At 36.7% G+C, this 26,953-nt stretch overlaps 1 long non-coding RNA gene across 1 annotated transcript; it reads left to right on the top strand.

Moving 5' to 3' along the window:
• The first annotated feature begins 392 nt into the window (after positions 1 to 392).
• LOC110216110 (uncharacterized) lies at positions 393 to 26,651 on the top strand. Its single transcript, XR_002326698.2, has 3 exons — positions 393 to 540; positions 25,495 to 25,558; positions 26,430 to 26,651. It is a non-coding gene; the product is annotated as an uncharacterized LOC110216110 (long non-coding RNA).
• The last annotated feature ends 302 nt before the right edge of the window (positions 26,652 to 26,953 follow it).

Raw genomic sequence — 26,953 nt, 5'->3', positions numbered from 1 at the left:
AGGAGTGAAGCCACCTCCCTATGGTGCCACAGCAATTTATTTTTTTTTTTTGCAAAACAGAGGCCAGAATCCAGGGATCTCAAAGCCTGGATCAGTACACTTCTTATGGGGTCTTTCTCATTCACAAGGAAAACAGATCATACCACAGAGTGACAACAAAAAAGAGAAAGCCCTTCAAGCCCACGGTTGGGCTTAGACCAAGTCATATCAATGCCAACAATCACTGACATCAACCTAAGAGTTAACTTTCAACTTTTTTCTGTTGTTTTTCCGTAGCTTGCTGCTATGTTAGATTCTGTAACCCCAGTACTTCCTTTCAGTCCCACCCTGTTACCCAGTTCCTACCTTGTTAACTATACCTGTACTGCATCTGATTTTGAGACAAGATTACATCAGTTTCCTCAGCATGTTGGGTTTTTTTGGCTCACTACAGCCTCCTTTCCCAGTGTCAGTATTCTGTTCAGTCTGGCAGAAATCCCAGAATCTCTTTTGGAAGGGACCTCAGCAGCATCAAGTCTAAGGATTCTTAGCCTAGGATCTGTGAGTTTTTTTTCCTGTTGTTTGTTTTACTTTCAATATATTTTGATAATTTTATGTCAATATAATTGTTTTTCTTCTTTAAAAAAAAAGGTGGGGGTTGGGGGTGATGAACCAGGCTACACAGCAACAACATAGCAACCATTTAGAAAAAGGAACACAAAGTAGATATCTTAGAAGCTTTAATATCATGAAAAATAGATAGGGATCAATCTTATAAAGCACACAAAAGACTTGTAGACATTCAATTACAAAGCCCTCCTTAAAGAAACCAAGAACAACTGAAATAGCTAGAGGATTATTCAGTGCCCAAGGCTAGGCTGTGGCAATATAATAAAAATGACAGTACTACCAAAGGTAATTTATACTTTTAATGCCATACCAACCAAATTATCAAAAGAGTACTTTGATAGAACTTGATAAAAACCATAACAATTCATTTGGGGGGAAAACAGATTTAGAATATGAAGGGGGAAAATTAAAACAGGCAAGGATAAAGGGGGAATAGCACATCCTTAAATTATCATAACTACCATAAAACAGTAGTCATCAAAGCCATCTGGTATTGGTTAAAAAATAGAGAGACAGATCAATGGAACAGGCCAGTCAAGGGAGAATCAGAAACAACAGAATTCACTAACTCAGGGATAGATACAATAAGGAAACAGAAATTATTTAGGAAAGAAGCCCCTATTTGATAAAAACTGCTGGAAAAACTGGAAAGCAGCCTGACAGAAATTTGTCTTACAGAGCATCACCATAGACTGCATTTCATAATACAATGTACATAGAAATATTATCTTAATATTAAATCTCATGCTAAGAAAAGAAGATAGATGAGAAAGAGATCATATACTTCTCACAGTTATAGGTAGGAGATGCATTCTTATCCAAACAAGAAATGAAATCAATTACAAAAGATGAAATAGATAACTTTGATTACATGACACTGAAAAGCCTCTATACAGGCAAAATTAATGTATACAGAATAAGAAGAGAAGCAGTCAGATCTGAAAAAAAAACAGCTTTGTATCAAATTTCTCTGATAAGGTTTGGTATTGCAAATATGTAAATAATTGACAGATACCTATATCTGTATTGACAAAGATATTATATATAAATATTCTGTGTCCATGAAATAGAGATAGATATGTATATTGTATTATGTTAATAATGATATTATTACATAACATACACCTCAATATTGTTGTTCATCCTTTTTTTTAAGATGATCAATGACAAAATGATATTGGAGTAAAATAGTGGATTATGAGTAATGCCTTATTTTGCATATGAATTGCATTTAAGTGAGGCAGAGTTCAGCCTCACTCTCTCTTCCAGAGTCATCAAAATCCAGTGGCAAGAAGTCAGGAAGACTTGTGATGGCCCAGGATTCAGTAGATAACCTCCTCAATACATAAATAGTCAAAGGATGTAGACAAACACTTTTAAAAGAATAATTGCAAACTATTAACAACACATGAAAGAATCCAAATCACTAATAACAAGAGAAATGAAAATCAAAACAACCTGATGACTTACCTCATGCTCTACAAATTGGTAAAGATGACAAAAGATAGCAATAGTCAATGTTGAAGAGGTTGTAGGAAGAAAGGCACATTGGTGTGTGGTTGGTGGTGCTATGAATCAATACAACTGATATGAAAGCAATATGAAATTATGCAAATAAAGTGATCATTATGTCCATGTCTTTGGATCCATAGATTCCATTACTAGGCTTATACCCTAAGGAGGCAATTAAAAAGAATAAAATTACCAAATCCACCAAAATATTTTAGCAGCACTTTTTTGGATAGTGAAGAAGTGGAAACAAAGTAGATGTTCATTATAGAGTAAAAAAATATATAGTACATGTATATAATGGAAAATTATGTGCTATTAGAAATTATGGCACTGATGAATACAGAGAAGTATGGAAAGATCTATGTGAACTGATGCAGAGTGAAGTAAGCAAACCCAAGAAAGCGATATGCACAATAACTACAACAACTTAAACCAAAAGAAAAACCACAGACCACAATGTGAAAATGAACGTTACAAAATTATAAAGAACAAACATGTCATGAAAGAAGAGGCATGAGGAGACATTCCCTACTCATCCCTTTTACAGAGGTGGGAATCTACAAACATTGCATTTGGCATGGGTTTTCATATGTTTTTAGCAACTGAGCAGTTATGCTGATTCTTCTTTTTTTTTTCCTTAAAATTACTATTTGACATATGGGATGGCTGTCTAGTAGGAGGAGGCAGAAGGGTACTGGGGGAAACTATAGAGATGTAAAACAAAATACATCAATAAAATCTTATATTAAAAATAAAATCTTCTGAATAAAAAGTCCTTGTTTTATCTTGTCCATACTTGAAAAACAATTTCCTCCCTAACATATTTGATGTTTGGTTATCTAGCTTTTGTTTGAAAACTTCTAGTTAGAAGGAACCTGTTACCACCCAAGGCAGTCCATTTCACACAGAGATTACTTTAATTGTGAGGATTTTTCCCCCTAGATCACACTGAAATCTGCCCCTCTACTTCTACTTATTGTCACTAGTTCTTCTCTCACAAGCCAAATAAAACAAATCTAATCTCTTTTACATCAATTAATCATCAAGCATTTATTTAATGCTACTTATGTGCTAGGCATTGTACTACATAATGGGAATACAAAAAAGAAGGAAAAAAACTGAAAACAAACCAGTTTTCAAGGAGGTTACCATCCATCCAAAACAACATGACCAAGCAATGAACTCACTGAGACACTGTAGACTTAGTTTATGTATATGTATGTGTGTGTATATATATATATATATACGTATGCATGTATATGAGTATGTATGTATGTATGTATACACACATATATGTGTATATGTGTATGTATGTATGTATGTACACACACACATATGTAGTTTTCAACATTCATTTCCATAAGATTTTGAGTTCCAAATTTTCTCCCCATCTCTCTCCTCCCGCCATCACAAGATGGCATATAATTTGACATAAGCTCTACATAGACATTTATATTAAAACTATTTTCACATTAGGCATGTTGTAAAGAAGAATTAGAACCAACATGAAAATCCACCAGAAAGAAGAAACAAAAAAAGAGAGAGTGCAAATAATATGCTTTGATCTGCACTTAGAGTCCGTAGTTCTTTCTCTGGATGTGGATAGTATTTTCCATCATGAGTCTTATGGTGTTATCTTAGATCCTTGCAGTGCTAAGAAGAGATACATCTATCAAAGTTAGTCATCACACAATTTGGCTGTTACTGTGTACAATGTTCTCCTGGTATTGCTCACTTCACTCAGCATCAATTCATATAAGTCTTTCCAGGTTTTTCTGAAGTCCACCTGCTCATCATTTCTTATAGTACAATAGCGTTCCATTACATTCATACACCACAATTGATTCAGCCATTTACCCACTGAAGGGCATCCCCTCAATTTCCAATTCTATGCCGTCATAAAAAGAGCTGCTATAAATATTTTTGTACATGTGTGTCCTTTTCCCATTTTTATAATCTCTTTGGGATACAGACCTAATAATGGTCTTCTGGGTCAAAGGGTATGTGTGTTATAGCCCTTTGGGCATAGTCACAAATTGCTCTCCAGAATGGTTAGATTAGTTCACAACTCCACCAACAATGCATTAGTGTTCCAATTTTCCCACACTTATCATTTTCCTTTTTTGTCATGTTAGCCAATCTGATAGATATGGTGTGGTACCTCAGAGTTGTTTGGATTTGCATTTCTCTAATCAATAGTGATTTAGAACATTTTTTCATATTATTATAGATAGCTTTAATTTCTTCCTATGGAAACTTCTCTTCATATCCTTTGACCATTTATCAATTGAGGAATGATGTGGTTTTTTTTATAAATTTGACTCAGTTCTCTGTATATTTTAGAAATGAGGACTTCATCAGAGATACTCATCGTAAAATTTCTTTCCAAGTTTTCTTCTTCCCTTCTAATCTTTGTTGAATTAGTTTTGTTTGGGCAAAATCTTTTCAATTTATTGTAATCAAAATTATCCATTTTGCATTTCATAATGTTCTCTATCTCTTGTGTGGTCATAAATGTTTTTGTTCTCCATAAATATGACAAGTAAACTATTCCTTGCTCTCCCAGTTTGCTTATGGTATCAGGCTTTATATCTAAATTATGTTCCCATTTTGACTTTATTTTGGTATATGGTATAAGATGTTGGTTTATACCTAGTTTCTGCCATACTGTTTTCCAGTTCCCCCAGTAATTTTTGTAAAACAGTGACTTCTTATCCCAGAAGCTGGAGGTTTTGGGTTTATCAAACATTAGGTTACTGTAGTTATTAACTACTATGGCTTGTGTACATAACCTATTCCACTGATCCACCACTATTTCTTGCCAGTACCAAATAGTTTTGACAATTGCTGCTTTATAATACAATTTAAGATCTGTTACGGCTAGGCCACCTTCCCATGCATTTCTTTTCCTTAATTCACTTGATATTCTGTACCTTGTATTCTTCCAGGTGAATTTGTTATCATTTTCCCCAGATCTATAAAATAATTTTTGGTAGTTTAATTGATATGGCACTGAATAAGCAAATCGATTTAGGAAGAATTGTAATTGTTGTTATGTTAGCTTGACTTACTCATGAGCAACTGATATATTTCCAATTATTTAGCCCTTACTTTATTTGCTTGAAAAGTGTTCTGTAATTGTGTTCAAAATAGTTCCTGGATTTGTTTTGACAGGTAGATTCCCAAATATTTTAAAATATCTACTGTAACTTTAAATAGAATTTCTCTTTTTATCTCTCGCGGCTGGGTTTTGTTAGTAATATATAGAAATGACAATGATTTATGTGGTTTTATTTTATATCCTGCAACTATGCTAAAGTTGTTTATTATTTCAAGTAGTTTTTTACTTGATTGTCTAGGATTCTCTAAGTATATCATCATATCATCTGCAAAGAGTGATAGCTTTGCTTCTTCTTTTCCTGTGTAGACTTAGTTGATGTTCTGCTACCAATTAATTATGTGTACTGTGAAAATTATTGCCCCCCTCTGGGTCTTAGTTTCCTAATTTATAAAATTAGGTAGTTGAATTAAAGGTTGTTTAAGGCTTCCTTTTAGCTATAAATCTTAAGATTTATATATCATACGATTTAGCTATAAAAATCTTATAATTTTATGCTACCAAATCACTCACACATTAATTGAATCAGTTACAATAATAGGATTTTGCAGGGACACCAGCAGCAATCTAGTCCACTCCAAAGCCAAGCAACAGTCCTCACTTTACAACACTCTCTCTGACCAATTCTAAACAAGTTGTAATTTCCCACTACCTGAAAGTGGATAATCTCTAAAGTCCTTTTTAGTTCATCATCCTATAGTACAGCCCTGAACACTCTAATGGTACCCACTACCATTGTGATAAAGTGTCCTGGCCTGGACTTCCAGACCACAAATAACCTTTTTCTCTAGAATTTATTTACAGAAGAAAAGAGCACACACAGACAGCTCCCATTCACATACTATTATAATCTTACAACTTAGTGAGGTAAAGAGTACAGATATTGTTGTCTCCTTTATGCAGTTGAGGAAATCAAGGCTCAGAGAAATTATGTGATTCTCCCATGGTCCCACAGTTGGTGGGAACCAAGATTAAAACTATTATGGCTCTAGTTCTACACTTAGCACAGTACTGACACATAGTGAGTATGTGATCAATGCCTGATGACTTAACATAGCTCTTTTTCTCCATTGTGTTTCCTTACAGCTGTGCCTAATGAAAGTGGTTACAATTGTACAGAATCGGCTAAAACAATTCTGCCCTCCTGGCAGCCTGGATAGTTTTTCCAATTTTCAAACTGTGCTATATAACATTTGCCTGGGCCAATTCAACCATCATGTTGGCTTCAAAAGTTCCCAAACATCTTACTTTTGTCTTACTTGCCCAAATAATCCCCCCAAATGACAACTTTTTTCCCAATAACATCATGTGCCAATGTGGGATTGGTGTAGATTGGTTCTCTAGACACTAGTCATTCATCCAGTTTGAAATCCAAGGCTGTTCTGAGTCATTGAGGAAACCTTTTGATCACTAATTGACTATTGCAACAATCACATATTCCTATTTAGCCACTCTTTCATTAAGACTTTTCAGCATCTTCTATATCCTTTTCTCTCATTTTCCTCTTATGGTTGCTTTCACCATTCATCACTATTTGCAAAAAATAATAATAATAATAAATTACTGTAGCCCCCTAATTGATGTCCCTGATTCTAGTCTCATCTCTTTCCAATCACTCCTTATAAGGCTGCCAAATAAATATTCCCAGGACATAAGTCATACCATATCACTTCCCACTCAGAAATATTCAGAAGCCACCTCTAATAACATACAAATGCCTATGCTTGGTATTTAACACCCTCCAAAATTTGACTTCTATATATGGATATTTCATAGTATTCGTCTTCATGGAATCTAAATCCAAATCAACTTGTGGCTTGCTACTTGTCATTCAATCTTCATTTCTGTATTTTAGGACAAGCTGTCCCTTCATCTGGAATGCATTCCCTCCTCATATTTGTCTTTTAGAATCCCTCGCTTTCATGAAGGAGCAAATCAGGTGCCAACTCCTAGGAGGCCTTCCCTCATCCCATCTCATTGCCCCTAAATGAGAGTATTCTCTCCCATGTCAAGTGATATCACACTTACTTCCCTTTGTGCATATTGTAACCCTCCAGTAGTAAGCAAATACACTGGGAGCTGGGACAATTTCATTTATGCCTGTTTACTCTTAGCACCTAACAAAGTGCCTTGTGCATTGGAGGTATTTAAGAAAGAGTTGATGAATTAAGTTACTTTGGTAATTAACCACCATATATTCCCCAGTAGAGAGTATTATGTGACTCAAAATATAGCCTTACCTGTACAAAAATATTCATAGCAGCTCTTTCTGTGGTGGCAAAGAATTAGAAATTGAGAGGATGCCCATCTATTGGGCCACAGCTAAAGAAGTTGTGGTATATGAATGTAATGGAATACCATTGTGCCATAAGAAATGATGAACAGAAAAACCTGGAAAGACTTGTATGATCTGATGCTGAGTGAAGTGAGAAGAACCAGGAGAACACTGTACACAATTACAGTCACATTGTGTGATGACTAATATTGATAAACTTAACCCTTCCCAGCAATACAAGGATCCAATACATCTCCAAAAGCTTCATGATGGAAAATGCTATCCACATCCAAAGAAAGAACTATGAGGTTTGAATGCAGATCAAAGCACACCATTTGATTTTTTTTTCTGTCGAGTTTTGTTTCCTCTTTCTGGTGGTTGCTCCAATTGGTTCTAATTCTTGCTTACAACATTACTAATGGTTTAATAGGAATGTATACTTATAGCCTATATCAGATGTGTGCCGTCTTGGGGAGGTTGCTGGGGTGGGAGGGGGAGAAAAAATTTAAACTCAAAAGCATATGGAAGTGATTGTTGATAAATCAAAATAAATTAATTAAATAAAAATATAGCCTTACAGGGACAGACTGACATATAATCTCAAAAGTAGAAAGAAGTATCTCCTTTCTCTTAAAATGTTTACAGAGATACCTCCCCCTTTTGTCACAGGGACAATCTGAAGCATCTCATCCTAGTTCCCTTCCTATTGGTGGACTAAAGGTCATTCTTGGGTTTCATATGGGCAGATGAATCATAAGGATCCTTGACACACCCTGTCTACAACCAAGTATAAAGACCACAAACTGGCCCAAGAAGTCTTGAGGAATAAAGCTTTGTTAAACAAACATTCAACTCTATAGAAATCCTTGCATTATATGCTTGCTAATTTAGCTTGAACACTGAATTCTCTGAATCAGAAACATTTTTCTGGTAGAGTATTGGAATGCTGGTGGTGTGGTATGGTGAGTAAGATTGTTCATTTTCTTTATTTGTTCTTATCCTATTAGATTGCCTAGGTGAATTTCTGAGTATAGGCATTCTCTCTCTTTTCTGGGAATTGGTAACACACACAATCTACCTTTTTCTAAGCTCCAAGTCCCTGGCCAGAGGCAACATTCCTACAAAATAATTCAGTTTTGAATTTCTCTTCTCTTAAGATGATTCCCCTTGAATTTCCTTTTTTACAATCATAATCAGAATAAATACATATAAACTAGCAAATGCCTGTGCTAACAATCTTTTATGAAAAAAAAATTGAAACAATAAAAGGACAAACAAAACTTAAGAAAGAGATTTTCTGCAAAGGAAGGTGGCCTAGCCATCCCAGATCTAAAACTATATTATAAAAAACAATCATCAAAACTATTTGGTACTGGCTAAACAGTAGAGTGATGGATCAGTGGAATAGGTTAGGTGCACAAGACACATCTATTGTTTGATAAACCCAAAGACTCCAGCTTCTGGGATAAGAACTCATTTTTTCACAAAAAACTTGGGAAAACTGGAAAATAATATGGCAGAAACTAGGCATAGACCAACTTCTCACACCCTATACCAAGATAATGTTGAATGGGCACATGATTTAGACATAAAGGGTGATATCATCAGCAAGTTAGGAGAACAAGAAATAGTTTACCTGTAAGATCTATGGAAAAGGGAAGAATTTATGACCAAAGAGAGATAGAGAACTTTATGAAATGCAAAATGGATAATTTTGATTACATTAAATTAAAAAGGTTTTGCACAAACAAAACAAATGCAGCCAAGATTAGAAGGAAAGCAGAAAGCTGGGAATCAATTTTTACAGCCACCATTTCTGACAAAGGCCTCATTTCCCAAATACATAGAGAAGTGAAACAAATTTATAAGACTACAAGTCATTGTTCAATTAATAAATGGTGAAAGGATATGAACTGGCAGGTTTCAGGGGAAGAAATTAAAGCTATCTATAACCATATGAAAAAAATGCCCTAATCACTATTGATTAGAGAAATACAAATTAAAACAACTCTGAGGTACCATTTCACAGATTGGTTAATGTGACAGAAAAGGGAAATGACAAATGTTGAAGAAGATGTGGGAAAATTGAAACACTAAGGCATTGGTTTTGGAGTTGTGAACTGATCTAACCAGCCTGAAGAGCAATTTGAAACTATGCCCAAAGGGCTATAAAACTGTACACATGCTTTCAATCAGCAATAGTACTACTAGGTCTATATCCCAAAGAAATCATAACAAAGGGATAAGTTCCCACATGTACAAAAACATTTATAGCAGCTCTTTTTGTGGTGGAAAAGAATTGGAAATTGTGGGAATGCCCATAAATTGGGGAATGGCTGAATAAGTTGTGGTGTATTAACGTAACAGAATTCAATTGTTCTATAAGAAATGATGAGCAGGTGGATTTCAGAAAAACCTGGAACTGATATTAAGTGAAGTGAGCAGAACCAGGAGAACAATGTATACACGAACAGCAACATTGTGTGATGATCAACTGTAATAGACTTAACTCTTATCAGTAATGCATTGATTCAAGACGATTCCAAAAGATTCATGATGAAGAATGTTATCCACATCCAGAGGAAAAACAACTATGGAGTCTGAATGAAGATTAAAGCACACTATTTTCTTTTGTTGTTGTTGTTTTGTTTTTTGTTTCTCATGGTTTTTACCTTTTGCTCGGATTCTTCTTTCACCATATGACTAATGCAGAAATATGTTTTAGCATGATTGTACATGTATAATCTATATCAGATCACTTATTGTCTTGGGGAGGGAGAAAAATTTGGAACTCAATCTTACAAAAATGAATGTTGAAAACTATCTTCACATGTAATCAGAAAAAAAATAAAATACTAAAAAGTGCAAAAAAATAGAAAGATTTTCCAATAGGTCTGATGAACAAGGCTTCAGGTTCTAATAAGAGAATAAAGAAATATGGAATTTTCACTTACAGTCTATGATCCCAGGGAGTTTTCAGTAACAAAGAATCTGATTTGTCTATACAGCCTCACTGTTGGAGTAATGGTGCCTGCTCTTCATATCACTTGTCTCTGTCTGTGTTTCTTTTCTTCAGTTCCATATAGCTTACTGGAACCTTCACATTTCTGTCTTGACACATCTTGCATACTTCTCATTGTAAGCTAGGTTCCTTCTCAATTCATACTCTTGTCTGGACTCACTCAAATTTATTTCCTCTCAAACACTTCTGTGATTTTTTTTTTTTAGAGTTGATTTGTTTATTCTTTTGATTAACACTTTGATTTCTGTGTTTAAAAGTTCTGATCAGTTTTCTTGTATTATTTATTGTATTATGTTGTTCGAGTTTTTAACTAGTCATGTTCTTCTTGGAGGCCTATAATTTTTAAGTTGTCTCTATATACATGTTATCTTCAATATCAATATGTTTTTGCTTGTATGGGAATCATGTTTTCCTTTTTTTTTCCATTCTCCCTCTTCTTCCAAACTGTCCTTTAAGACTCTTGTATATTTGCTTTCATAATTAATTATTCTCTCTTATGTTTCTTTTTTGAGAAGCCACTGTGGATTCAAGCCTTTCTATCTGGACAATTATTTCTTTTGTGCAAAGCATAAGTTCCATTTTTACAATTCTTATTTCTCTTTCAAACCATTCAGGAGCATACTGGTGTGAATTTATGATCCCTTGGGAATCCATAGAGTGCCCTACCTCATTAAGTGTTGATTCATTTTCCTTTGTCTTACAATATTTGTTTATAGATACCTGGACTCTTTTACCTGATCTGGATGTCATATTTACTTCTGCCTTTGGTATCTTCCCTGTTGATTTATCTGCTTCTCCTCAAATTAACTGAGTTTTACTCCTCCTGAAATCTTTGGTAATTACAGTCTTCTCCCCCACCTCCCTCATACTCCACTATTTTGCACTTGCTGAGTCCTTCCACTTCAATGGTGGTTTCTTTGGTCCTGGATTTCAAAGCTATCTCAGCCTCCTCTCTCACACTAGACAATTCATGCTTCACTGATGGGCAATTCATTTCTCATTAATCTTAGTCTTTCCCCCAAGTGACTTGTGGGGTAAGAAATGGCCCCATGGTATATGAATGTAATGGAATATTACTGTGCTGTAAGAAATGATGAACAGGCTGACTTCAGAAAAACCTGGAAAGACTTATATGGTCTGATGCTAAGTGAAGTGAGCAGAACCAAGAGGACTTTGTACACAATAACAGCCACGTTATACAATGACTGATATTGTTAGTCTGAACCCTTCTCAGCATTACAAGGATCTAGGACATCTCCAGAGGCCTTGGGATGGAAAATGCTGTCCACATCCAAAGAAAGAACTATGGAAGTCTAATCGCTATCACTTATTTTTACCTTTTGTTGAATTTTGTTTCATCTTTCTGATGGTTCCTCCTATTGGTTTTAATTTTTACTTACAACTTCACTAATGTGAAAATATGTTTAATAGGAATGTAAATGTAAAGCCTATATCAGATTGTGAGCCGTCTTGGGGAGGGTGGGGGGGAGGAAGGGGGAGAAAAACTTTCAACTCAAAAGCATATGGAAGTGATTGTTGATAAATCAGAATAAATTAGTAAAATTTAAAAAAAAATAAGATAAAAATTAAAAAAAAGAAATGGCCCCAGATGAATGTTGAGGTCTTTGCAGACCTACGCTGAAGCTAACTTACTGCCTTACTAAAAGTGATCATTAAATTTTCAGTGTGAACACTTACACTTTGAAAATACCAAAATACCACAAACTGGGTTTTGGTTTATTGTTTTGTTGATTGTTTAGACTTAAGAAAGTAATGGAGAAAATGTTAATGCAGACTAAAATTAAAAGTCACGTTAATAAAAATCCCCTTAATAAAAGGATTTGTTCTCTAAAATTTGGACTTGCTTAAAAGGCTGCACCCAAGGACCTAAAAGACACATGTGGCCTTGAGGCTACCCACCCCTGATTCTACTCAAACCCTTTTCATAGTGTTTCCCAGGCTTCCCCTCACTCTCAACAATAACCAATAACTCTCCCCAAATAGTTTTCATCAATTAATGTGGATACCGCTTATGATTCAAGGACAAATACAGAAATCAATTGGTCTGTCAAATAACTGAATGCAGCCCTGCCTTGATGAAAAATTGTAATATTTGTCTTCCTATATGCTACTCCAAAGTATACAGCATCCACATTCTGAGTACTGATTCTTGAGGCAATCACTGGAGTATCCCAACTGGAACTGCCCTTTCCAGAATAGTGTAATATTCTCTAAAACTTATCTATTCTTCCTTGCCTACTAGCCCTTCCTTGTCCCACCCCCATTAAAATGTACTTGTATCAGTCCCTCAGAAACCTTTCAGGTGATTGGATTGTTAATCTCCAGTAATTTAATTCCCACTGGCTGTTATTTGGGTTTTGAAAGTCAAGGATGAAATGCTCCAATACAAAGAAAATACACAGAGTATTACAGTGGGGGAAAAAAAAAAAGAAAAAAACCCCAATGAATTAGGAGCCAAAGAACCTGGGCACCAGCTGTATGACCATGGAGAAATCACATAACCTTTCAGATCTACGGTTTCTTCATCTGTGAAGTCAGTGTAACAACATGTGAATTACCTCCTTCAATGGATTGGTATGAAAAAAAATACTTTACTAACCTTAAAGCATCACATAAATGAGAGATGTTTTATTTTCTAGACCTTGGTTTATTTATATAAAATAATGTTAATAGCTACCATTTTTGTAGAATTTAAAGTTTTACAAGTTTTTTTTAATATGTTATTTCATTTGAATCTTGCAACAACCCTGAGGTAGGTGCTATGCTTGTCCTCATTTTATAAATGAAATTAAGTTTCAAAGAACTTTTGTGACTTGCCCAGGGTCACACAGCTAATAAATGGCTGAGTCAGGAAAATAATGATAATAATCATAATCATAAACAACTACAACTTCTTATATAGCACCTAGTATGTGCCAGGCATTGTGCTAACCCTTTCCACATACTGATTTTCCCCATCATGGTTTGCTATATCGTAGGTCAACGTAAGAAGTTAAATGGGAGTTTTGGGGCAGTTTTGTGGAAGCCACAGATGACAAAGTCCAGGAGATGACAGAGAAAAAAGTTTAGAAATTCAGAAATGCATAATATATATGTATAGTTCTATATAATATAGCCTATGAACAAATTCTTAACCCAAAGTTTACAATAAGGTACTGTAAACACCCCATAAAAGAAAATTAAAAAATAATCAGGCTTTTTCTCTAGTATGAAGGGAGGGCCAAAAAAATTTACATGGATTTTCCAGATGGCAAGGGTGCCACACCCCTAATCCCCATGATGTAGAAGGTAGAACTGTACCATCACATTTCCTCACAACAACCTTGGGTGGTAGGTGATGTTATTGTCTTCATTTTAGAGATGTGGAAACTGAGACAAACAGAAAAGTGATTTGCCAAGGGTCACATGACTAGTAAGTGTCTGAGGCAGATACCAAACTAAAGTCTTCCTGATTCCAAGTTGAGAGTTTTAGCGAAGGTGTGACCTAGCTGCTTAAAATGATGGTACTAGGGGTTGTCTCTCAGCTACCTTCCATCACTAACATTCTATGACCATGACATTTCAAACACTATGTTAGAGTGATGGAAGAGATACTTTTGAGCATTACCCAGAGTGCCCTTGAAGTCCTTCTATGTAAATGAGCACCTAATTTAAAAAAAAAACACCAAATACAATGCAACAAGAATTCATTATTACAAAAATGAATTGCATTCTTTCTGAGATTTCTAATATGTTGAATTTCATCTAGGTGGAAGATGGAATACAATACAACTTGTTGGCAAAATACTCTAAACTTCTATACTTCTCTTTCCTTGACCACTGTCAACACCATCGTTGAAATGGTTTAATGACCCTCAAGTGACTGGCTAGAATTTATATTTCAGTCTTTGTATTTAGCTCAGAATATTCTTCTGGATCCATTCTTCTCCCTGCCATATCTCTCCCTGGTGTTTTTTTTTTCTTTTTTGTCTCCAAATCATCTAAGATGTCATCTCCAGTTATAAGACTGAATGTTCAGTACCATAATCCCTCTTCTATCCATGATGTTCTTTTAGGTCTGTCTCTTAATAAGGCTTTTAGTCATCTTGTCACCTCCCAGGACTCATATTCATGAATTCCCTACTCTTCCCAGCATTGTTGTTTTCCACACTCAAGCAAATGCTTTCCCAGTTACTCTTAAACCTTGGAACGGTTGTAAGATCAGGTTATGTAATTTTCTGAGATGTTTCTTCCTCACTCACAGGGCCAGGAAAAGATAAAAGTTTCCAAGGAGATGACTATGAAAAGAGTCTATCTGATATATGCTGATTTTTTGAAAAAAAGGATTTTTTAAAATTCCGTATTTCTAGTAAATAATTCAAGGTGAAGAGAAGATAGTAAGGTGAGCCTTACAGATTCAATGAATGTGTTTCATATAAAGCATTAAACCATATCTATTTTCAAAGAGAATTATTGTGGATCTAGTTTTCCTGGCTGATAAACACTTATCAGTCAATTACTAGAAACAATTAAGTGTTCAGTCGTTTGCTATTTAGACACTACCTAAATATTCACTCATAGCTTTTAAGCTAGAAAGAAATTATATATCTTTGGTCAACTTAAGTATTTAATGTTGTTTATCCTTCATTCTCAAAGAGGACCATGACATCAGGAAGATGTCATGATTTTGTGTGTGTGTGTGTGTGTGTGTGTGTGTGCGTGTGTGTGTGTGTGTATGTGTGTGTTAGGCATTCTGAATTTGAGTCTTGGCTCTGCTCCTAAATATATGACCTTAAGAAAGTCCCTTATACTCTATGAACTTCTACTTCCTCATCTTCCAAATGAGAGGAATGGACATGATCCCTTAGAATCTTCCCCACTCTAAAGTGATATGATTTATTCAGTAGCTTTCCTCCAATGGCCTTAGGGTTCTATGCACATTTTCCCATTTTTTACCATAAATGGGAATAGATATTAATTTGCCTAAAGTAGCATAACCAAGTCCCAGAGAAGTTGAGAGACGTTCATGAGCTCACACAGTGAGTCAGCTCCCAGGCTGGGAGTTGAACTCGGATCCCTGTCTTTCATTGCATTGTGATATCTTCCAGGCTTTGCTGGGTTGTGAACATTTGTGTTGGTAAAGAGCTTTGAGGCATTTGGGAGGAAGTCAACATATAAATGCAAAGACCTGTTGTAAGACTGAAGCATACCCCCCCCCCAGACTCTTGGCAATCCTAAAACCACTTGGAAGCAATTAGTGTCTGACTGGTAGATTTTGTGGGGGATCAAAGAATTCATTGGAAAGTGACTGGGGAGTTAAAAGGCCACCAGTGACTTCAGTGCAAAGCATGTGGTGATTGTGAAACTCTTATAGAGTTTTTCAATGTTATGCACAGTGGAGAAAGGGATGGACTAGTTTCTATTCACCAGAACTAACTCCAGCTGACATTCAGATCATTATGTCTTTCTTGTATTCCCAATGGCTTCCATTATGTAATTCTCACCCCACTACTTGTGTGGTGACCCCAACCCCATTCAGAGCTTTCTGCATATAGTTCAGCTCTGGTATTGGCATACCCAGTCACAAAAAAGTAGCATACTATTATTCACAAAGTAGTAGGGAATAAACAACATGAGGAAGAAGTAAATGGGTTTTTACCATTCCCATAGCATTTTACTCTAGAGTATAAGCCTTTTGAGGGCAAAAACGGTTTTACTTTGACTGATTTTGCATCCTGTTTCCTAGAACTTAGAGACAGGGCCTGGACCTGTGATTCCATTGGTATTAACTGCCAGATGAGGGAACTCTTAGTATTTGTGTAGGTCAGCACCTTTCTTTCAATCTTTAGTCTTAAGAGTTTAAGTGCTTAGAGCACTGATAAGTTTGATGACTTGTCCAGGGTCACACAGTCAGTATCAGAAATAAGATTTGAACCCAGATCTCCCTGGCTCAGAGACAAGTGCTCTCTCCCAATAGGCCATCCTTCCTTTCACAAACATCTGGCACAAAGTAGAGGTTTATTATTTTTTTTTTATTTTTTTGAATTGAGGGAGTGGGAAATCGATTAATGATGAACTGGGAGTCAGTGTTCTGGGTTCTAGTTCTGACTCACATGTTAACTAGATCAGTAACATTAATCATCTCACTTCTCTGATCCTCAGTGACCTCATCTATAAAACATGAAGACTGACTGATCTAATGGGCCTCCTACAGCTTTTGTCTAGAGATAGACTGGTGTAATGGAAAGAGCACTGAACTTGGAATCAGAATATCTGAATTCAGGTACTGGCTCTCCTACTTATCAATCTGTATGACTTAAAGCATGTCTCTTTACCTTACCAGATCTCAGTTTCTTCATCTGTAGAAATGGACTAGATGCTCTGTGTGGTCCCTTTTGTATCTAACTGCTTAATTCTGTACTTCATCTCCCCATTTTACTGAGGCTGAGGTCCTAACACAATCCAAGGTCAAACATCTACATATTGGACACATGGATTCAAACCCAAGTTTCTCTACTATCATCTTCAATTCTTTTCACTATGCTGCAACTTTCTCAAAAGTTAGAGAACAGACAGAGAGGGGGAAGGAGGGAGAAAAGGAGGTCATCTATGTCTCCTTCCCTGCCCACCTGAGTGCATTGAAGTTTTAGAGAGAAGAAGGAAATCAGAGACAAGCCAAGACGATTGAATTCAAAACAGTCTTGATTTTTTACTCTTCAGGAAGGTATTTCAGGAAAGACAGTCCTTTTCAGACACTGTCTCCCATAGGTAATTGTGAACTTCTCAGCAACTGTTGTCTTTCTCTTGTCACTTTCCCCACAGACAGTATAATTAAGATGAAGATCCCAATGTTCCTTACACTTAACTCTGTTCTTTGTTCTCTTTGTTCCTCAAATTACCATGTGATATGTTGCTTCCCACTCTACCTGTTACCTAACTTGATATACCCTCCCTTTTAACATTACCTTGAATTAACCTTCCCCCTTGAATCTCTGTCCAGATTATTTTTTCTCCTCCCACTGGGTTTAATACTAGTACCTAGTTTTAAGGAGAAATAGAAAAATAATATGGAATAGGGTCCATAGTAAGGAGGTGGAAAAACCCTGAACACTGCCTAGATTGGAAGAACCCATACCCCCAAACCTATTGTCTGCCCAGGTCTTGCAACCTCTGAAAACTGAAAAGTATGAAGACTTCAGACTTTACTGTCAAAGAGGCAATTGCCACTAATCATGGATTCAACACAGACTCAATCTGTGTGTGTGTGTGTGTGTGTGTGTGTGTGTGTGTGTATGTGTGCCTAAGAACTCAAGCAGCTTACAATACAGCCCAAAGCTTTGGAATTTCACCTGGATACAAAGGCCACTATGAAAAGAAAAAAGATATAGTCATACACAAAAAGGCATGCAGGTGATCAGAGTCTTTAAAGCATCACGGCTTTGACATAAAGATGTCATATGACTCTCTTGTTCTCCCTCTTACCAATATAGAGTTAGAGCCACTGCCTAATGCCCAGTTGAGGGACTAGCAACTCAGAGTCCTGAACTTTTTTTGACTTTTTTATGTGTCCTTGATGCTTTCAGTAGAGCGATTAAGTAGCAGCTACTGCTTTTCTGCTCATTAGTTCAATTTCCCTCCTTCCCTGACTGTAGTAACTCCTGAAATAGCCATAGAGGCCATAAGGAGGCAGTGTGGTATAGCATTTTATTTCAGAAGACTTGGGTTCAAAAGCTGGCTATCTAATATACTAGAAAGACCATTCATAAAGTCAGATTTAGGAGAAACTTAAAGGGTCATCTAATACAATCTCTTCCTCCCAGCAGGGAACCCCACTACAACATCCCTAACCACCTGAGAGTTCAAGTGAGTTCTCAGAAATTGGGAGTCTGGGTCAATTGCATGATTAGTGGCAATTGCCTCCTTCACAACAGCCTGGTCTTCCCTTTTCAGAGGTTTCAGGACCCTAGAAGACTGTAGGTTTGAGGGGTCTTCTAGAGAACTCACTACCCTCTCACATTTCACTTTTGTAAAGTTCTGATCGTCAAAAAGTTTTCCCTAACATTGAGTCAACCAGATTCTACTTCTGCAAGTTTAAAATCTTCCTCCTCTTTGTTTTGCCCTCTGCAAAAAAGCATAGTCCTACTTTCATATGACAAACTTTCAAATAATGGAAGGTAGTTATCAACCCTGCCCCAAGTCTTCTGTTCCCTAGACTAAGCATGGCCAGTTCCTTCAAGTAGTGGCATGGTTTCAATTCTTATCTTCATCTTTCTCTGGATTGACTTTATTTTGTTTTGTTTTTCCCCAAATTTTGCATCTAGAACTAAACACAGATTTACAAATTAGTCCCACTTAATTTCTGTTACATTCAATTTTACTTGTCTGTAAAATGGGTGGAGGGAAGGTAATAGTACTTACACTGCCTTATAGGTTGAGATTATTGTAAGCATCAAATGCAGTATTATGTGTGAAGAATCACAATACCCAAAATAAGGGAGGTAATAGTTCCATCCTACTATGTCCTTGTCAGACCACACCTAAGATATTGTATCCAAATCTGAGTGCCAAGTTTTGATAGGGACATTGATAGACAAGAGTGAATCTAGATGACTAGGTGACTAGGAATTGGAGGAGAGTGGTGACCACATCATACAAATATTAATTGAAAAAACTGAGAGTGCTCAACCTGAGGTGAAGACAGGGAAGATATGATAACTATCTTCAAGAATTTGAAGAGTTGTCATACGGTTGAATGATTGTTCTCCTTGAATCTTGAGGATACAGGGAGAGTGTAGGGACAGGTTCCAAAGATACAGATTTCAACTGAATATAAGTAAAATCTTCCCAACATTGTTGAATTGTCCCAAATGCAGAATGATTGCCTCAGGAGGTAGTAGGTACCCCATCTCTAGAGTTTTTCAAGTAGAGTCTGGATTTCAGAATGGGACTTCTTCCTCAACTGAAACATGGAATGTGCCTTCTCTGAGCTGCTTTCAACATTGAGATTCTAGATGAAATGGTATTTCTAACTATCTTTATAATGGGAAAAAAAGTATTTAGCATATTTGGTAAAGTCATCAGATTGTAAAATCATAGACCTAATACTAGAAATGATCTCAAAGGTTATGGAATACAATTTCTTCATTTTACAGCTGAAGAAAATTAGTGGAAAAGTTATATGATTTGTCCTAGGCCACAAAGGAAATAAATTGGAAAGCCAGGATTCAAATTCAGGTCATAGAGTCATAGATTTGGATCTGAAAGGGAATATGGAAGCTAATAAGTCAATTCCCTTCATTTTACAGATGAGGAGAATGAAGTAGGCAGAGGTTAAGGAACTTGCCTAGGGTCACACAGCTAGTAAGTTTCTGAGGTCACATTTGAACTCAGGACTCTGTTACTCCAATTCCAGTGCTTTATCCACTGCACTACCTGTCTGTCTCTATTGTGATTCCAAGTTCAGTCCACTTTTCACTGTATCAGACTCCCTCCTTAAAAAGAGCATGCCTTCTCTGAGGTCAAAGTGGGCACATTTGATAAGTGTTCTGGAAACATGGATTTTCCTAGGGAGTGTATGTACGTGTGGGTGTTTGTGTGTGAAATCTTTTTGAATGGAGAAATCTTGTGTGAAGAGGTATTTGAAAAGAACTACCAAGGTTTAGTTTAGGGGCCAAGAATAGTACACTTAATGTGAGTGATTTGGGGAAAGGACTAGGTCTGGAAGTAGGCAAGATACTCAGCATGTGACCCTTAAAATAGCTACTTCTTATTTTAGGACCACACCCAAATGTTGATCAGGGTTTTTGTGTACCTAATAAAGCTGGAAATTATTTTGTTTGTTTGCTTGTTTCTTTTTCACTCTACCTTTTAGCTTCTTCCTAGTAGTGGGGTCAGGGTAGGACCAGACAAATGACCCAGCTGATGGCCCTGACTGCAGTCTAATAGTTGAAGTGGCTGCAGGGCTGCTGTCCATAGTGATAAAATTTAAGTATGTAAATAGCTTGAAGGAAAAAATAGACCTTAGAGAGCAAGTGCAGGCAGCCCTATAACTCAGAAGAAAAGGCTGAGCCAGAAGGAGGCATGGCTGGGACTGAGGCAGGCCATCAGTGCCAAGCAGGAGAATGGTGCCTATGCAACAACAAGGAAAAGAACTAGACTCCTGGGAAGATGCATGAGTCAGACACAATGTCACCCTCTTGGCACTCCATGAATCTTGGCTTCCTAATCTCTGATAGATTCCCTAGGCTCTGAATTCTGTGTTTGACAGCTGATTCACCACCTCACCTCAGTTCTTGGTATAACTTGGTGCCCTTCAAATATTCTTGTAACCAAATCAGTTTAACTTTCAAATGATACCTATTCCTCTTCCCATTTGCTTCTTCTACTCCAGGAAAGGGGGAAAAAGCAACTTTTCCTGGAGTTTCTGGAATCATTGACATTTTCCAGTTCTGGTTGGTTTAGGACAAGATAAAGAGAATCAGTTAATAGAGTTATAGGACCATCTGTCTATCTATCCATATCTGGTATGGACCTTAAAAGCTATTTAATCCAAACCTAGCATTTTACAAATGAGGAAACTGAGGTACACAGAGGTTATGGTATTTGTTTAAGCTTACACAGTTTTAGAGAACAGGCCCAAGATTCTAACCCAGGTCCTCTGATTCCGTACTGGCTCCCAGAAGGCATTTTCGAACACTGGAAAGGTAGATCAGTGATGAGGAATCAACGAGATCTAAAGATCAGAACACAAGCTGAAGTCAAGCTAGAAAAGAAACTGGACATCTGAGCTTGAACAAAAAGAGGAAGTACCTCATTTGCCCCTCTCAGTGAGGTGAGTGTTGGTGTCCTTCAAAAAGTGGTTCTTTGATACTAAACCTGCCCTTTTCCTTCTGAATCAACTTCACTTAACTGTTTCTAGTCACTCACTGGGTTTCCCAAACAGGAAAAAAAATGCATCTGAAAAGATAGATCTCTGTTTGCTTTGGCTCTCTATCCTTAACATTTCTTCATTCAGTAGTTTCCCTTGAATTTGGAAGAGAAGGCTTAGTAGAAGATGTGTTCACTCTCTCCAAATATTTGAAGGACTTATGTCAAGGAAGCATACTCCTTTTGTGTTCTCTCCAAAGAACAGTACTAGGTCCAAATGGGCAGAAGTAAAAGGGAAAGAATTTTTTTTGTTTATAAGGAAGAGTTTTCTAATGAATAGAACTGTAGCTGTTGGGCAGTGGAAGATGCGGCCACTACAAGGAAATGAGATCATCAGAATAAAGCAAAGGCCAGATGACTCTTTTAAGGGTGCTGTAGGTTTCTAATCTGGTTGATTAGGGATTTAGATTGGGTGATCTATGAGTGGCTGTGTGATTTAGAGCAAAATGTTTTACATCTCAGGCTTTCTTCTCATCTATAAAATATGAGAAATAAGTGATGTTTGCAATGCCTACCTCACAGGATTGTCATGAAGGCCAAATGAGATAATTAATGCAAAGTTCTTTGTCAGTCAACCAAGCACTATGCTAAGTGATGGAAATACACAGAAAGGCAAAACTAATAAAATTGTCCCTACTCTGGAGGAGTTCACAGTCTAATGTAAGCCATCAAATATAATGTTACTAATGCTGAGGATGATGGTGATGATTTCAATGGTTACAAAAAAAAAAAGGATGATGACTCTCCTATTCATCTAAGCTGAATCAAGAAGCATTTATTAAACTCCTAATAAGTACTCTGAATTGGTCTGGACATTACTTTCCCATGTCATTTAATTGGTTCTTAAAGCTGTATTGTCCATTCCAACCAGAAGGTTCATTTTGATTAATTATTTTTCTTAAGGCTTCATTGGCTAATGCGGGAGGAGCATTACCCTAAGGCCCTGCTCCATCTCAGTTATTCAGTCAATAAACATTTATTAAATACCCACTATGTGCCAGGCACTGTACATGTAGGCTAGACTACTTTTTTTTCCTTTAAAGATCTGAAACTGTCTGTGAGATTTACTTTTCTCAGGTGATTAATATTTGAATCACTGACTTACTTTCCTGGTTCCCTGAATGCAAAAACAGCCAGGATAGGAAGACAAGGATCCTACTCCTTAGTTTTATGACTATAGACTTGCAACATGACCAACACCAGCACCAAAAAAAGCTTTGTTCTACTGAATCAAGGATTCATCTTTAAAGAACATCTCTTCCCTGCTCTTAATGCCTCTATTTTTCTAAGGTTAGATAAATTTCTTTTTACTAATTTTTAGATTAATTATATGTCTCATTTTATTCCAGTCTCAAACCTAAAATGGTAATAATAATAATAATAATAACAATAACTACCATTTGTGTAATGTTTTAAAGTTTGCAAAACACTTAACAAATATCTCATTTGATACTTACAACAACCCTGGGAGGTAGGTATTATCATTATTATACATTTGAGGAAACTGAAGGGTTACTTTCTGAAGGGTGACTTTCCTAGGATGATGCAGTAAGTGTGTGAGGTCATATATGAACTTAGGTCTTCCTCCCTTCAGGTCCCACTGTGCTACCTAGCTTCCTATATATCAGCCTGGCATGAGTCATTTAAAGTCTATGAAGAAACAGGAGATGAGGCTGAGCATCCTAATTCATTTAAAGACTTTCAGATGACAGTATGAATTGGCACCTCATCTGCAACCACTTATATGTAGCTATATTTTTCTTATTTCCTGTCTTAAAATTTAAAACATTTCACAATTCAGCTGTTGTCCTTTGAAATCTAAGATAAATGGTTTTTTTTGGTTTTTTGTGGGGGTTTTTTTTGCTATCCAAAGGGCCAGAAATCGTTTAAACTCTTCTATTGCCTCAAACCAGGTTCATTTCATGACTGCTTCCCAGAATCGTCAGCTCAATTGACATCTAGAAGAGTGGTCTACGTCAAGCTGGATGACAGGCCAACAATCTTCTACCTTTTGCAGATTAACATTGACAAATCTGGGGGCAGTTGGGAATGTGTCACTCATTCAGCTGAGGAGAGCATCTTTTGGGAAGCTTGATCATATTTGAAGATCTATCAGAGGAGGAGCAGGAAGCTGAGTCAGAGTGTTAACAGGGGAGATACAGGGAAGTTGGAGCCCCAGAATTTAGTAGATAGTAATACTACACATGAAGTCATTCACAGTGGTGAGTCAATGCCTCTTGTCCAGAACTCTATATAAGTTGTAACCTATTCTTACATGCAAATATAGACCTTGCCTACTGGACCGCCCCCCAATGTTCTATAACTATCCTGGCATTTGGGGCCTAGACACTATCTGTGAGATGGCAATGAAAGGAAAAAGAACTAAATTTCAAAGCTAGAATATACTGAAAACAGCAATGATTTTGGAGTAAGAGAATTTGGATTTAATCTCAGCTTTGCTATCTTTGTGACTTTAGGGAAATTATATCGCCTCCCTGGGCCTTAGTTTTCTCATCTATAAAATGAGGGGTTGGCCAAGATGACTTAGAATGTTTCCTGTGAGTGGTGATGCCCTCCATTTCACAGCTGGAAATGGGAACAGATGACAAGTATTTTGATCATTATAATGTGTTTTTCTCTTGTCCAGAGAAGAAGATAGGATAGGATAACTGCATATGTGATTGATTTTCATCTCACTCTACTGACATGAAATGAGGACAGTGCACAGTTATTGAGACAGGAAAAGGATAAGATGTGGGCAGCTAGAATTGAACTCATTCTAAGTAATAATTACCAGAGAATCACAGGAGAGCCCAGGGAGGCAGGTAGGAGTGTGCTTCAAGCTTACCTGAGTCAGAACACTGTGAAAGTTGATAAGAGAAACAGGTGAAAGCAGAGTCCAAGCCAAATTTGGCTTGGAAAACTACAGACAGTTGGATTAAGTTATACTAAGGCTAGGAGCTGAGTTTTTTTTTTTAATTTATTTTTAATTTCCAACATTCACTTCCACAAGAGTTTGAGTTCCAAGTTTTCTCCCCATATCATCTGTTCCCCCACCCCAAGATGGCATGCATTCTATATACCTGTTCCCCTAATCTGCCCTCTTGTATCTCTCTACCCCTTCTCTTATTCCCTCTCCCTAGGAGCTGAATTTTATTGATGAATAAGTTATTCTGAAGTTTTGTTGGTTTGGGAGTGGTGGTAAATAAATTTAAAAAGCTAGGCATTGAGATAAGTGGCCTTTCTTTGATGAACTTTAAAGTATTTGATATTTTGAATGTCTCAAGGTCTGTCTTCAGCATGGAGCATACAAGGAACTGAATTTATAGCCAGGGGACATTGGACTAAATCCTGGCTTTTCTTCATACTTCATAATATAACCTCAGGCTTAATCTATCCAGTACTCAATTTCTCTCTCTGTAAAATTAGTGGGTTGGACTAGTTATTTTCTCAGACATGGGCACAACCAGTGAAAAGCAATGGATTTGGGAGATGAAGTGTGCCAGGAATAGTAGCTAAGAAGATCAGTATTGCTGTGTGGTAGAATATATGAAAGGGGGTAAAGTGTAAAAAAGACTAAAATGTAGAAAGGACCCATGCTGTGAAGGACATTAAAAGCCAAAAAGAAAATTTTATATCTTATCCTGGAGTTAATAGAGGGCCAGTGTAGTTTATTGAATTGGAAAGGGGTGAGGGTAATGTGACCTAGTCAGATTAACCCTTTAGGGAGATCACTTTGGAAGCTAAGTGGAGAGACTTGAGGCAGCCAGAAGTCGAGAGCAATGATCTAAGCATAAAGTGATAATGGCACGTACCAGCTTCCAAAACTCAATTACCAGTAAAAGAGTATTAGTCTGCGGTGACTATCACGGTTATTTCCTTTTTTGAACCAACCTGGCCCTTCAGATAATTGCTTCTTTGTGTAGACATTCATTTACAATTTCTTAAACTAACCAGTCAGAATCCTTGTTACTGCCACCCACCTACCTTCACATTCTCCTAACTTTCACGAATTTTACATCTGTCACATAGATAAGTTCAGCCAAGTTGAGCCAGCTTCTGAAGATGCTGAGGCTGAGGTAGTGTGAACGCACAAGTAAGTTGGAGAAGAAAAACAATGGAGTTAACGTAGCTGGACTGTTCTTATTTGTTGAGTTGAGCTTTATGCCTCTCTCCAAAACTGGCCTTCCTAGCATATAAGAAACAGGGACTTGGATATTGGGTTGGAGATCTGATTTTGGACTTAAACATCCTATCTTGTGTAATTTTATGGGCATAGACACAATCAAGGTAGTAGACCCTCAGTTGTTTTGGAATCCTATCCATTATTACCCTGTTTCAGTTTTTCTGGTTACCCTGGGTTCTGTGCCCCTTAGAACTAATTCCAGGAAGGCATGATCTGTCTAAATGTTCCCTAGAAAAGTGATTTCCATTGTAAGGAGATGTTTGTGGGAAGGAGGAAGGAAAAGGAAATCCACACTCACCTCATGATGCTAGAAAGTAGATAACTATGAATTCTAGTCTCAGAGTCAACTGTTCAAAGCTCTTATCTGAGTGCTTCTTTGAGAATTTCCTTACTTTAAATCTCAAGGAACAAAATCCAGGGAATAGCGAGGAATCCTTAAGAAAGAATCCTTGGGTGCAGAGACATTTACCACTCTGAAAGCCTCTGAGCCCATGAGGCGTTATCTACAACTCTATGAAACACGAGATAGAACAGTTTGTCATCTACACAATTCATTGTAAAAAACAGAGGCCATAATAGTACCTATTTATGTCAATACAACTGCCATAATTTTAGTGAGCTTAGCAGAGTCTGCCTGACTTGGGATATCAGAGTTTACTTCACTAGATTTATGAAGCTGTTAAAACCAAGTAAATAGCAGCAGTCTCTAACTTTCAAATAGAGCTATGCAATAGTTTAGAAACATATTAGAAAGTGATTTACATTTTTCTTTCCAAAACAGGTTGCATTGACAACAGTCAAGACAAAAAATTTTTCTTGAGATTCCATCCACTCTATGCCCAACACTATGCTAGTCATGTAAGCAATTCGAAGAAGGAAAAGGAACAGTTTCTCAATACAAGTAACCCACAATTTCTGCCTGAGGAGCCTGTCAAGTTTGATAAGAAATGTATTTTCATGGTTCAACACAACAAACCTTTAATAAATACCTACTATGTGCAAAGCACTGTGCTAGCTTCTTGGGGACATAAGGTTATTATTAATGATAGTGATTATGATGGTGACGATGATAACAAAAATAAAAATGGGGTATCTGCCCTCATCTGTCAGTGCCAGTTAAAAGCTGTCAGACTTTTCTGGGAAAAACAAGCTTGAAAAAAAATATGTATCTCAATAATCCAATGCCAAACAAAGCATGTTTTGAAATTGCCACTATTCCACAGATTTGCCTTCAGCTCTAATGTATCTCTGATAAATCTTTGACCTTAATTTGGTACATATCATGTCAGCGTAGCCTCAACTTCT

This window comes from Phascolarctos cinereus, unplaced genomic scaffold (assembly GCF_003287225.1).
Source record: "Phascolarctos cinereus isolate Bilbo 61053 unplaced genomic scaffold, phaCin_HiC Scaffold_4;HRSCAF=312, whole genome shotgun sequence".
NCBI classification, from domain to species: Eukaryota; Metazoa; Chordata; class Mammalia; order Diprotodontia; family Phascolarctidae; genus Phascolarctos; species Phascolarctos cinereus.
The sequence above is the reverse complement of the archived record's forward strand: the minus strand, read 5'-3'. Positions and strand labels throughout refer to the sequence as shown.